We start from the raw sequence: 12,235 nt of genomic DNA on the forward strand, positions 1-12,235 counted from the left end.
TCCTCTTAAGGTAAGAACTCTCAACCACACGGCACTGTTAGCAGTCCACCACCAAAAGAATTCTTCTACTATTTTTTTAAGTTGTTTTTTGTCTAAACTTAATAGTCTTCGGGTTTGATGTTTTTCCTGATTTTCTTTTCTTCATTTTTATCGTAATTTTTATTTTTTTATTTTTTATTTTTTTTATTTATTTATTTTTGTTTTTATTTTTTGTGCAATGCTTTGGCAAGGAAATGTTGCTATAAAATTTATGACTGCTCTAGGAAAATAAAGAATATAGATCAGGGCAGACCTGGTCTGCCAGTGTTCAACTAAGTTGAGCATTGTGTTCGCTGGCATATTAGCAGTACAAGTGCTACGATTGGCAATTTTTAGTGCTATTTGTTGATCTTTAAATGCTGTGTTATGACTGCCACTTCTGTGTATAGTTATTGACCACTGTCTGTTTATCCGTTTATGTAGTTACTGTTGTTGTTATCGTTATTGTTGTTACTTTTCTTGCATATATATTTATATATATATATATATATATGTATATATGTATATATGCAAGTTTATAATATGCCTGCACCTCGTTAATTCAATTTATCTATTTTGGAAGTTATTGTTTGTTCATTACGGCCGCAAACTGAATACACATGCATACACACATATACACAACTTTAAAAGCAAACAGACAAGCTGTGTTTATGGCTTAGATACCGCATCCGCATCATCATACTTACAAGTTTAAACACAAACGATAAGCATTGACCGTTTTACTACAGCGGTTATTATTATTGTATTAGTTTTTTCATTTTTTTTCTTTTTTTTTTTTCTCCTTTAGTTTCTGATATTGGTCAGGGGGAAAAATAAAAAAAAAAAACGTACTGAACGCCATAATGTTGATTATAATCATTTCTCGTTAGTGTACATTATGTATGTAGTTACTGCTGCCTCACACTCTATCATCAATAGCCAAAGCCAGTCAACCACTCAAGCCGGCTACCCAGCCAATAACATAACGATCGATATTATAGCGCGCTTTCCTCAATACATTTTGAACATAACTTTGCTTCGCTCCAATTGTGAATTAGTGTTGATTTCGGAAATTACAATTCTCAAATGTTTGTTTAAACCAAAACAAAAAAAAAAAAAAAATAGCAAACAAAGCAACAAAACAAACAAGTAAGAACGCCTTTTAGCGAATTTCGGATACCCGTCGTCATACATTCTCTAAAGAGCATTATAACTGCCGATGAATTATATACGCAAATTACCCTTAAATACATGCATACATAGCCGGTTTGACTAACGATTTCCTTCTTGTAACTATTGAGCGCATGGATAGTTACGGGCAAATTAACAATTCATAAAAATCAATTCAAAATTTTTACAATCTATTTTAATTAATGTACGCGCGGAAAGACGGACATTACGCGATACCTAAATTGATTTAATGACATAAAGATAAAGATTTCAAAGACATGGCATTTTAGAAAATAATATTTTTATACTTAAGAAGACCTTAACGTTGCAAACTCATTAAGAAAATTTAATATGCCCGAATGCATTTCCCGAACGCTGGGCTAATCCAAGCAAAAAAAAAAAAAAAGAGAAAAGTAAAACACAAATGTTCTTTTCATGCCTTTTACTGTTGACGTCGTTGATATTATATAATATTTATGTATATTTTATGAGCAATAAATCCAATGTAAAGCAAGCAAGCAAACATAGTTTATTGCAATGTTTGCAACTTTACGGGTTTTTTTTTAAAACCATTTTAATTGCTTCTGCGAATAATTGGATCAATATGCGCAGCCGTTCACATAAATAGTAGTAGTAGTATTAGTAATAGTCTTGTTATTCTATAATTAAATCTTTTAACCGACATTTTTAATACACATAACATTACATAATTTGAATGTAATATCTTTTAAGCCATTGCTTTAAACACTTAAGCAAAATGTCTTTCATAAAAATACGTGAACAAAGAGTTAATTTTCTTTGCAGGTTAATTAGTTTTGTATAGTTTGATTTCGTGACAGCACTTTTCTTTCTTCCTGTTTGACGTGCTTTGATCGTCGATTTGACAGCTCGCAGTCAGTCATACGCCCATAAGCACTAAATATGTTACATATATATTTACTATCTATTTATTTGGCAGATGGTCGCGAAAATGCTGACGTTAGCGTGAGGTTCGCGAATATGGCGGCAATCGCGATTCCTATTAATTTTGTTATGCTTCACTTAAGAAGCAGCTCTACTTGAAAAGAATACTTCAGCTATTATGTGTTAGGTGCTTACATATATTCCGATCAGCGACAAATGATAAAGAATGATAGGAAGTATGGATAAATTCCATGATTTTGACCCTTCTCTATATAAAAGACAAAACAGTTTTCCATTTACTATTAATGAGTTATTCAGTGTATGCAGACGCTAATCATGGAACGCTCAAAATTGTACCTTCGACATTAATTACTTTCGTTGTTTGATTTGAGGCAATCTTCTACCGACGATCGCCAAACACTTTGGAAAGGTGATGTTGCTTCGTCGCATTCCAATTGTCGATTTTTATTTCAGCAATTTGAAAGTGATGACTTTGATGTAAGTGACAAAGAACGGTTTGGTGGACCCAAAGAGTTCAAAGACAATGAATTGCAAGATTTATTAAACGAAAACCCAGTCAAACTCGCAAAAACACTTCGAATAGCTTCCCAGTTGATGAATCAATACTTGCGATACGAAAGATCCAAAAAGGAGACAAAATGGCTATCACTCGAATCGACTGTAAATGTCATTTCGATCCTTTTCAACATCACGGTTTCATTGCTTGCCAAGCAAAGAAAAAAAGAGTTTTCTGCGTCGAATTCTGACTGGCGATGAGAAAATGCGAAACATTCATAGCCATAAAGTTTTTCTGTGCCCATGGAGGGATCAGCAAGGTGTAGTGTATTACGAGCATCAAATGAAACTGATAGTGCAGCTGCCTTCCTAAGTTAATTGAACAAATTGAACGATGTATTGCAGCAAAAAAGAATAGCAATAGCAGTTAAGAGGCATAAAATCATCCTTCTGCACGACAAAGCTCGGCCCGTTGAAAGAATTGTCAAGGATACACCTTTGAAGCTCGAGTACGAAGGCCTGCCGCACCCACCGTGGTCATCAGATATAGTGCCTTCTGATTACCATTTGTTCGGAACGATGCACCTCGTTTTGGCTGGCACGCGGTCTTAAAACGCTGAGAAAGTGCGAGAATGGATCGATTTTTGGGCTGATAATAAAAACCAATATCCAGAATCGGAAAAAGTTGTAGAAAATGACGAAAAATATTGTTATTAATATATATTCTGCTAATTTTTCTCAATAAATGCCTTTTCCAAGTGAAAGAATGATCAGAATAGATGCTGACATCTATTATCGTTTTTTTGAAGGTGAAGGCAACCATAAGCGTCCAACCTTCTTCTCTATAATCACCAAACAAAATACCATGCAATTGTACCGTCGGCTAGTGAAAGAGGAAACGATTTGCTCCAACGAACGAAACTATCGCGGCAAAAGCTATCAAAGATCGAAACGCGAGGCTAATTATTTACTCTCTACCGACGATTAAAACTTTTTTGATGGGTTTTTAATGACTTGATATTGTTTTGATTCCTTTGACAACATCGAAAATATTTTTCCCCTTTTTGACTAATCATCAAGTTGTGTCTTCTCTTCTACGTCGTCTCGTCAAATTTTGGCCTCTCCGTCCAATAAAACTTCTTGTCTTGAATACATGTTAATTTACTTTATTTAGCAGAAAGTAGAAACAAGTGACCTAATATTGTGCACTGAATCGATCGTTGATTTTTTTCCCGTGTCGGACAAATCATTACAACACTTCTAATATGGTCCCATAAATAATCAAATTTTTCATCAATTAATTTGTTTTTCAGAACAAAATGTGACGACCAACGAGGACATTGTTGCTTGCATACCAATATGTTAGTTACGTGATTGGTGACTAGGATTGTCCTAATCGAACGAAGGACGAAATGAGGTAAGTTAACTTTAACAGATCTCTTAAGTGATTACCCAAATTAAGAAGAACAAATGAACTAAGTGCGACCTGTCGTAGTTTGTCTCTACATATATATTTATACATATATAATTTAATAATATTAAGACTACTAATAAAGGGGCAAGCAAAAGTTGTGGGTTCGTGTGTTGAACAATCTCCAAACCTTTAATAAGTCTTGGAGTCTACTACAAACCATCATAGACGGAAAACTAGATTTCTTGACGAAACAGAGAAACAGTTCACATATGTTTTTAGAAGCAATCGATTTCTAGAATTCATACCAAGTTCATTGTCATATATGCTCTTTACTAAGTGCATTTTATTCACTCAGTGCTTCGTAACTAACTGACGACATCTGTTGAAAGTAGTAGTTCTGTTCTCTACCACCAGAAGTACGCTGAATATTAAAACCTCAAATATCGCATTCTATTTGTTTGTCTCGATCTGACAAGTCCATCGGTGATGGTTATAAAAAAATTCTCTATATCCATAGCACGAAATGATGGCGAGATAATAAGTTCAGAGCGCATTGCTTTTTAAACATTGCGTATTTCATTTTCAATAAGTAGAGCAAAGAGCTAGATTAGTGAAAAACAAAGCGAAAAGCGAAAATGATTGAAAGCAAATTAATTCGGCTAAAACTCACATTCACCTAAATATTATATACGTATGTATATCCAAAAAATTTAGGTCCGTTATGCTTGCTGGCTATTAAATGAATTTAAATTAAATTTTCTTTGGATAAAAACACTTTTCCATTTTCAGTATAAATTGTCGATAGATCTTAAATTTTATGATTACAAGAAGCTCGTAAAAGCAAAGAGCAATCAATATTAAAAGACACTGTATACAAATAAATAAATAAAAATATCTATTAACATAAATAACATGTAATTAGAGATTTAACTGTTTTCAACACACTTATTATTATTATTAATTTTATTATTTAATTTTTTTATTTTTTTTAATTTTTTATTTCATATTTTGATCATATAAAGCGTGTCCTCGAAACCAATACATAAATATTTATAATAAAAATTCTTGTGTATACCAAGGCCACTCATTTGATATAGGTATTCGTGTCGTCTCCTTTTATTATTAATTAAATTTAACATAAAAATAATAAAAACTTTAAAATTATCGTTGAATACTAAACTAAAAAATCCTGTATGCGTTTGTTTAATATATAAATAAGCTTAAGACTCAACAATCCAAGCCAAATATGTGTAGAAAGCCTTGCTTTGCCGGTCATTCTCGTGATATAAAATGTAATTGAACTTTAAATGAATATAACGAACTTTATGCACTCACGGTTGATTTAGCTTTTGTTCAAAATGATTTTCTTAAAAAGAGCATGACACGTAATAACAATTAATAATGAAGGAAAACGAGATAAAATTTTATTATCTTGTTAAAACTGATCCTTTTCTTTTACGTTCTGTTGCTGTTATTGCTATTCTATTAACAATTTCTAGTACGATATGGCAAACGGATAATATCTATGAAGATATCTTCTCGTTTATACTCTAGTTGGGCAGCTACTTTAACTTTTCGCTAGCACGATCAATAGTAAATGAGGTGGGCATACGCTCTGATCATAAAGTAATAGGAATAGGAATTTATACTAAAATGCCTTCCCAAAGAGAAATGTATTTTAAAGAAATTTTTTTTTTTTATAATATAGCGGGTTTTTTAAATTTAACAATCGGTTTTCGGTTCTTGACTTATAAAAACGGATTATTTGAAACTAATTAAAAAAACTTTTAGAGACTAACGCAGTGTTGAAGCAGTGTTGTCGAATTTTTATAATACCCATTAATAGTTGCGTACGGGATCTCATCTCAAAATAGAACAGACAAACACCTGCACGCACTTTTGTCCAGCTGCACAACAAATATTTGTTCTGTAAACGGAAAATCATGTTTAATGCGATTAATTGCAAATTATGAGACTCCCGTAGCTCGCACTTGGCTGATTTTTGAACTAAAATTAACAAGAGGGCTTTAATGAAGCTTTATTTTATTTTTATACCCTACATCACTTGTGGTACAAGCTTGTGACAAAGGACTCTGTCTCGTATTATAGCACCCTTGTTTGTGCGCCTGTCTGTCCTGTTTCTTTATGTTCAATACATAAATCGCAATTTTTAAGATATGCTAATGAAATTTGGATCATAACTTCCGACAACTTCTCACACAACGTCTTATTCTGAAAAATCTATATATAGATAACTGTAGAGTGGTGAATTTTTATTTTCTTATTCTAAATAAAGTTCCACCAAGTTGTAAGTCAGCCTTTAGCAATTTGACGGAAAGAAAGACGGACGCATCGTTACATCTATATTGCTGTTCATGCTAATGAAGAATGTAAAGATTTCTTGGAATCTCTCTAATGTACATATAAGTAATCAGAAGGTACTTTGACCAATTTCAAAGAGTCCATGTGATAGGTGCAATAAAAATATAAAATTTAAACGTCTGCTCGTTTGAACTGAATTAATATTGGAAATATCGGTAAAGGAAGGCGAAATTTTCTTTCAAGCGTCCATGTAAACGTTAGAACCTACGAATTTTTAGTATTGATTGCGCGCACAAAGATGTATTTGTTTTAATATCGCGTGGAAATTAGTACATTACAATCGAAAATTTTTCCCGATATTTTGCTTATAAGAAGCAGTACGAGATAATTTATGTCAAGTGGTCCTAATGTCTTCCAGAAAGGGTTTTTGGAAAGAAACGATTACAAGCATGATATCTACAGCATTTGTACAGATTTTTGCATGCATTGAAAACTAATTCTAAATGACGGAAAAAAAATGAAAATAATGCTAATGTTGCTTGCACTTGCCGAAGTTTTTGATTTTATTGATCACCGTTTTAGAGGATGTTAGATTAATATGTCTGACACATATAAAATAAACTTCTTTTACCGTAAGAATGTAAAAATCCCGTCTACACTTAGTAATTATCAATTGTCTCTTCCTAAGCATCCCTATTAAGGAACTAAAAGAGAAAATCATCATAATGCTATCCATCAGTCAAAACTCTTAAACTATATCTAATTTCATTTAAAGTGATCAATCCTTTGCTTCATGTACGTCACACACGAGCTTATAAAAAACTTTTGTAGCTTCAGCCTCCTAGTTTATAAAAAAAAAGTCCCGAAATTCCCGAAACTTTTTTACCAATATTATTGCCCCTCACTGGATTTGTTAATTAGATTTCAAAGAAAAGTCGATATTCACTCTCATTAAAATTATTATGGCAGCTGGTCTCTTAAATAATTAATTATCCTAAAAATACAAACAGAGTTTAAATCGATTTTCTTGGGATCCATCACGTTTTGTAACTTAAAAATTGGAATTAATAAATAAAAAAAATATTCTACTTGACTGAGTTGGAAATTTTGCCACCTTATGTATAGTTCAAGGACGTGAATGAACTCAAGCAATGAAATGATGATTAAATATTTTTTTAACTCTTTCGATAAAAAGGAGGAAAAAGGCAATCGACATTTTGAAGCAATATTTCTTATATACATTTACAGTTTACAGAGAAAATGACAGACACAGATGCAGAGAATTTCAACAGTACTTTGACATTCTTATACCTGTATATTGGTGCAAATTTTTGAAGTTTAGTTTTGAAGGTGTTGCGATACAATTTCCACTCTCTTCATTTTAAAAATTTCAAGAAAAATTTTATTTCCTAGTTTAACGCTTACAGAAGTAAGCATGGAGGTAGCGTCTTTAACATATTTTAACACCAGGGTATAATCGAGCTCTTCAAAAGAATAATTTTTTCTTTTCACAATTTTTTTTGTTACCTATATATGTGTCCACGCTCTGAGAAAATGTCGCTTATAAATGTGGACACAGTGGGTGAGCTATAATTAAATAGGAAAAAGTGATTTATATATGTGTGCATCCGTCTTGAGAGCGGATACATATGGAAAGGCGGAAAACAGTCCACTGCAGATAAATTGTTCTGAAAGCTGGCAATGCGGTTAAGGAACAACGAGGCGCTCTAGTCTTTTGCGTCTGTAAAACGCTGGCTCCTCCAGGGGTGCCATTAGAACGTTGACTTCTGTTAAGGGACTTGATTTGCCGACCAAATCCTTTTAATCGTCGTAAAATACTTGCCATAAGGCCCAGGTTAGCTGATATTCGATGATATCAAGGTGGTTAGATACACTCTTGTGGTCCATGAGTGTCTTATCCCTTCGCTGTAAGCGTCGAAGAGTTTCCAGGCAACATGTGGGAGCTTTCACATGCATTTATGCACATATCGGCTGCATTCAAGTATCTCTTGCATCGCTTTACCGTAAGCCCTTCGTTGCTTCTTTGAACACTTCGGGTTTTCGGTCTGTTACTTCAATCACCGAGAGCTACTGAACTACATTGACATCACCACATCATCATTTCTTCTCCACGCTAAGAGTTTAGTTGGCTTTATGATTTATCCTATTTGTAGCTTTGTGCTGGATGGTCTCTCAAGGAAAACAACAAGAAGGGGCACAAGATATATCAGTTATTAAGAAAAACGAATTGCTATCAACATTAAATACAGCCGATTTGTAGATTAGAGCGCAGAATGCCTTGAAGATATCCAGAGCAACGAGTTTACACTCTGTCAGGGAGACGAGTGATTAAATTGCCAGTCGTGGGATTAAGTTTTTGAATTCTAGACATCCCGTACTGTGGCAATTGATCATAATTGCCACGGCTTTGATGAGGGCGGATTAGTGGAATCGTCGGTCTTGGATACTAGTTAAACAAACTGAAACAACGCCACGACGATAGCTGTTACAAAATATATTGAACAGTGGCCTGGCTAGTGTACCAGCACATTTGTTAAGGACAGATGTAGCTATTGGGCTAATGGTAGCGGTTTTGAATTGTTTATTAACAAGGAAGAAGAAACTGGAAGAAATGAAAATGGAAAGGTCGGCGAATAAGTTGAGCAAATTTACAAATGTTACCATAAAAAAGATGATCAAAGGCAAAAGAAAGTACAATGATTGTATCATTTTCTTCAAATTTATACACCATCGAGAAATGAGGCCGGACAGCAAAACAAGTGCCAGAAAGAGAAATTCCATAGAATCAAGTAATTAACGAAATTAATGGAATTAATTGTATTAACTGTATTTGAATTTGACAACATGTACATACCTCAGACATAAATGATTAGTACTCTCACATTTTAGTAAACTTTCGTGCATGTGAATGTTTTACGAATTTAATATAAAAAAGCGAAAAATTCAAATTTAAAACGGATATTTTGCTCAAGTGAATTGAAAACATTTTTAATTGCTTGCACAATTATGTACTAACTTAGTGCTAATGGCTAATGAACTTAACAAAATTCCAATTGTCTATGGGTGAGACTTAATAGATTTATACCCGACATTAATTTGTTTATAGCTTTCCTATTACTTTTGTAAGTTAGCTTTGTTACCATACCGACCGATTGACGATATATTCATTTTCTTAAAGTGCGTGCAACACCCATAAGAAAACATGGACAGTTCACATAAAGCATATAGATATTCCTGATTAGCATTAAATTTTGAATCTAGTTAAGCATATCTGTCTATTCGTCCATCCGTCCTTGTAGTGTCTGTGATAGACATTATCCCTGTCGCAAGTATGGTGATATCGTCTTCAAATTCCGTAGAAACATTGAAAATTTTTGAACCTACCTATTGACATTAAAAGGGGCCTTAATCTTTCTAAGGGCATACCCACAGTGCAACATAAACGGGGAACACCTTTACCTGCAGATGCAAAACAAAATTGTTTTTTTTTCCACTTCACTCATAAACTATAGCAATAACAATTTGTATATTTTATTTTAAGATGAGAGTTGTCGGTGTAGAAGATTCGGCTACAGCCGCGCTTTCTTCGTTTCTTAAAAACAAAAAGAAAAAAGTGAGCTAAGGTGACTTTCACTTAATAGAATTGCATTGCAATTTTTGAACGGAGACTGTCAATATGCATAAATGGTCTTTCCTGTGGAATTTTGGTTCGGGAGCTGCTTCTAACCATAGACTGAATTATAGATTACTAACAATAATATTTATATAGAAAAATATTGAAGTTTTTATATTTAATTAAGATGTTTGCAAGCCTGCTCAAATTTGCTCCAGGTATAAAAATTACCGGCAGGTCGATCAATCTTGCTCTTTCTATTCTATTATTATTATTATTATTATTATTATTAATTTAGCCAGAGAATAAATTCGAAGGGTAAAGTCTTAAAGCACTAGCATCTAAGGCTTTCGGCTTTATTAAAAACTCTACCGCACTTGAGATGCGTTGCTAGTCGAGACTCTTGCCTACTCGGCCACTCAGCCGGATCCTTTCTATTCTAATCTTTTTACAAGCGAGTGTTTCAAAGTTATACTGTTAAGGCGGATAATGGACACAACAGCACAACCATATCAAATTTGCATACTTTAGCTGGACATATTTCCCTATGCTACTTTGATTCGATAAGTAATTGCAGCGTTAAACATATGTTAGGCAAATATTATTACATAGTTCTTGGGGTCTAATTGTCTATATTTTGTATTTACGATAATTAGAGTTTTCGAAAAAGCAAAATTGAATAAAAGAATTTGTTCAAATGTTAAGCAACATCTTTGCCACTGTTCATTAACGACCATCAAATACCGTGTAAATGATGGTGAATGCAATTGTTTAATAACAACTGCACTCACCACCAAAGCTTATTCGACCAATACAATAAAAGAAAGCAAACAACACTTTCCAACCTTAAAAAGAATTCCGTATATTTTATTTTCTAATTTTCTTAAGGAAAAAAAAAAAAAAAAAAAAAAAAATGGAAAATAAAAAAAGAAAAAAACCCAACAACTTATATTAAAAATTTACTACCAATCATTTAATTACTGTCAAAAAAAAAAAAAAAAAAAAAACAAAAAAGAAGAAAAAGAAAATTGTATAGAATTGCAGGAAACTATTGTGCCATAACGTAGCTGAACCTTAAGCCAATTCTGGTATTGAATGCCATTGTAATCGAGCAAAAAATAATATCAAACAACCCGTAAATTGTTACCAACAGTTGTTACAGTTGCTTTGGCAATTGTGTGGTAAATACATCTTGCCTTTGCTTTGCGTATTTATATGTATTTATATATGCGTCTGTTTGCATTTAAATTCTTCTTTCTCCTTTTTTTTTTTTTTGGTTTTTTTTTTTTTTTTTTTTTTTTGGCTAGACTCAAGTTTTACACTTCATTATTATTTTATTATATAATATTGCCTTAAAGGTTTATTTTTTCATAAACAACTTCTTATAAAATTTTTTTATTTGTTTTTTTTTGTTTTTTTTTGTTTTTTTTTTTTTAGATTTGCACCATATTAGCTGCTTGGTTAAGAAGCTATGATATGAAAGGTTAAAATACTTTTCTATTGCATAATCATTCCTTTCAATATATATGCACACATGTTCGCTTGTAAGTGCTTGTTGATTTTTCCTTCTTGATCACTCCATAGGAGAGAATTGAATAGCGTTTGTTTTGTATTATTGAGTGTTTTGAACAATTGTTACTATATAGTCATATAGATCGCATTAGAGAGCTATACTAAATTTGTTCACTCATTTGTAAGTTCATAATAATGTAAATCCTAAATTTTGTATATTAGGGTCTATAAAGCCCACCAATTTCAACAAACCGATTACCATATAATATAAGGCTTTCTGCCAAAAATCAAACTTGCTTTACTTCTATTCTCGATTTTGTCTAAAATTCGACTTTAGTTGGAATTGCAACTAATTCTGCAAACGGTGTTTCAATCCTGCTGCACTTCGGTTTACTTAAACTGCGTATTATGCTCAGGGGGAGAATTGATTTCAGTGTTCTTGAGATCAGAAATTGAAAACACGTAAATCACTTCGTCTTCAACCGTACGTTTTATAGGGATTTCATTTTTTTAAGTATATAGGCGAGCTGTTAAGATTCGTATTAACCCCAACTCGTGCATAACTTTCTTACTTGTAGTTCGATGCAAGTTTGACAAGTATATGAATGTTTCCTTTCTATTATGTTTCATTTGGCTTATGCTACACATAACAATGCCTACACATTCTTACAATAGAAAATTAATTTTTTCCATTGCTATTAAAAATTTGATAAATTTTTAACTTACCATAGGAAACACATTTTTAA

The 12,235-nt window shown here is 32.7% G+C and overlaps 2 protein-coding genes across 4 annotated transcripts in view; one reads left to right on the forward strand and one right to left on the reverse strand.

The window, feature by feature from the left end:
• LOC119641829 overlaps nucleotides 1-12,235 on the forward strand; it is a 209,699-nt gene that overhangs the window by 73,896 nt on the left and 123,568 nt on the right. For all 3 annotated transcript variants that reach the window (XM_038040696.1, XM_038040695.1, XM_038040697.1), the window contains exon 3: nucleotides 3,921-4,024. The gene's annotated coding sequence lies outside the window, so the exon portion shown is untranslated. The remainder of the gene's footprint in view (nucleotides 1-3,920; nucleotides 4,025-12,235) is intronic.
• The window catches only part of LOC119641820 (cubilin homolog), a 60,026-nt gene that overhangs the window by 24,992 nt on the left and 22,799 nt on the right, over nucleotides 1-12,235 (reverse strand). The gene's annotated exons all lie outside the window — the stretch shown is intronic.

Source organism: Glossina fuscipes, unplaced genomic scaffold (genome assembly GCF_014805625.2).
Source record: "Glossina fuscipes isolate IAEA_lab_2018 unplaced genomic scaffold, Yale_Gfus_2 180, whole genome shotgun sequence".
NCBI classification, from domain to species: domain Eukaryota; kingdom Metazoa; phylum Arthropoda; class Insecta; order Diptera; family Glossinidae; genus Glossina; species Glossina fuscipes.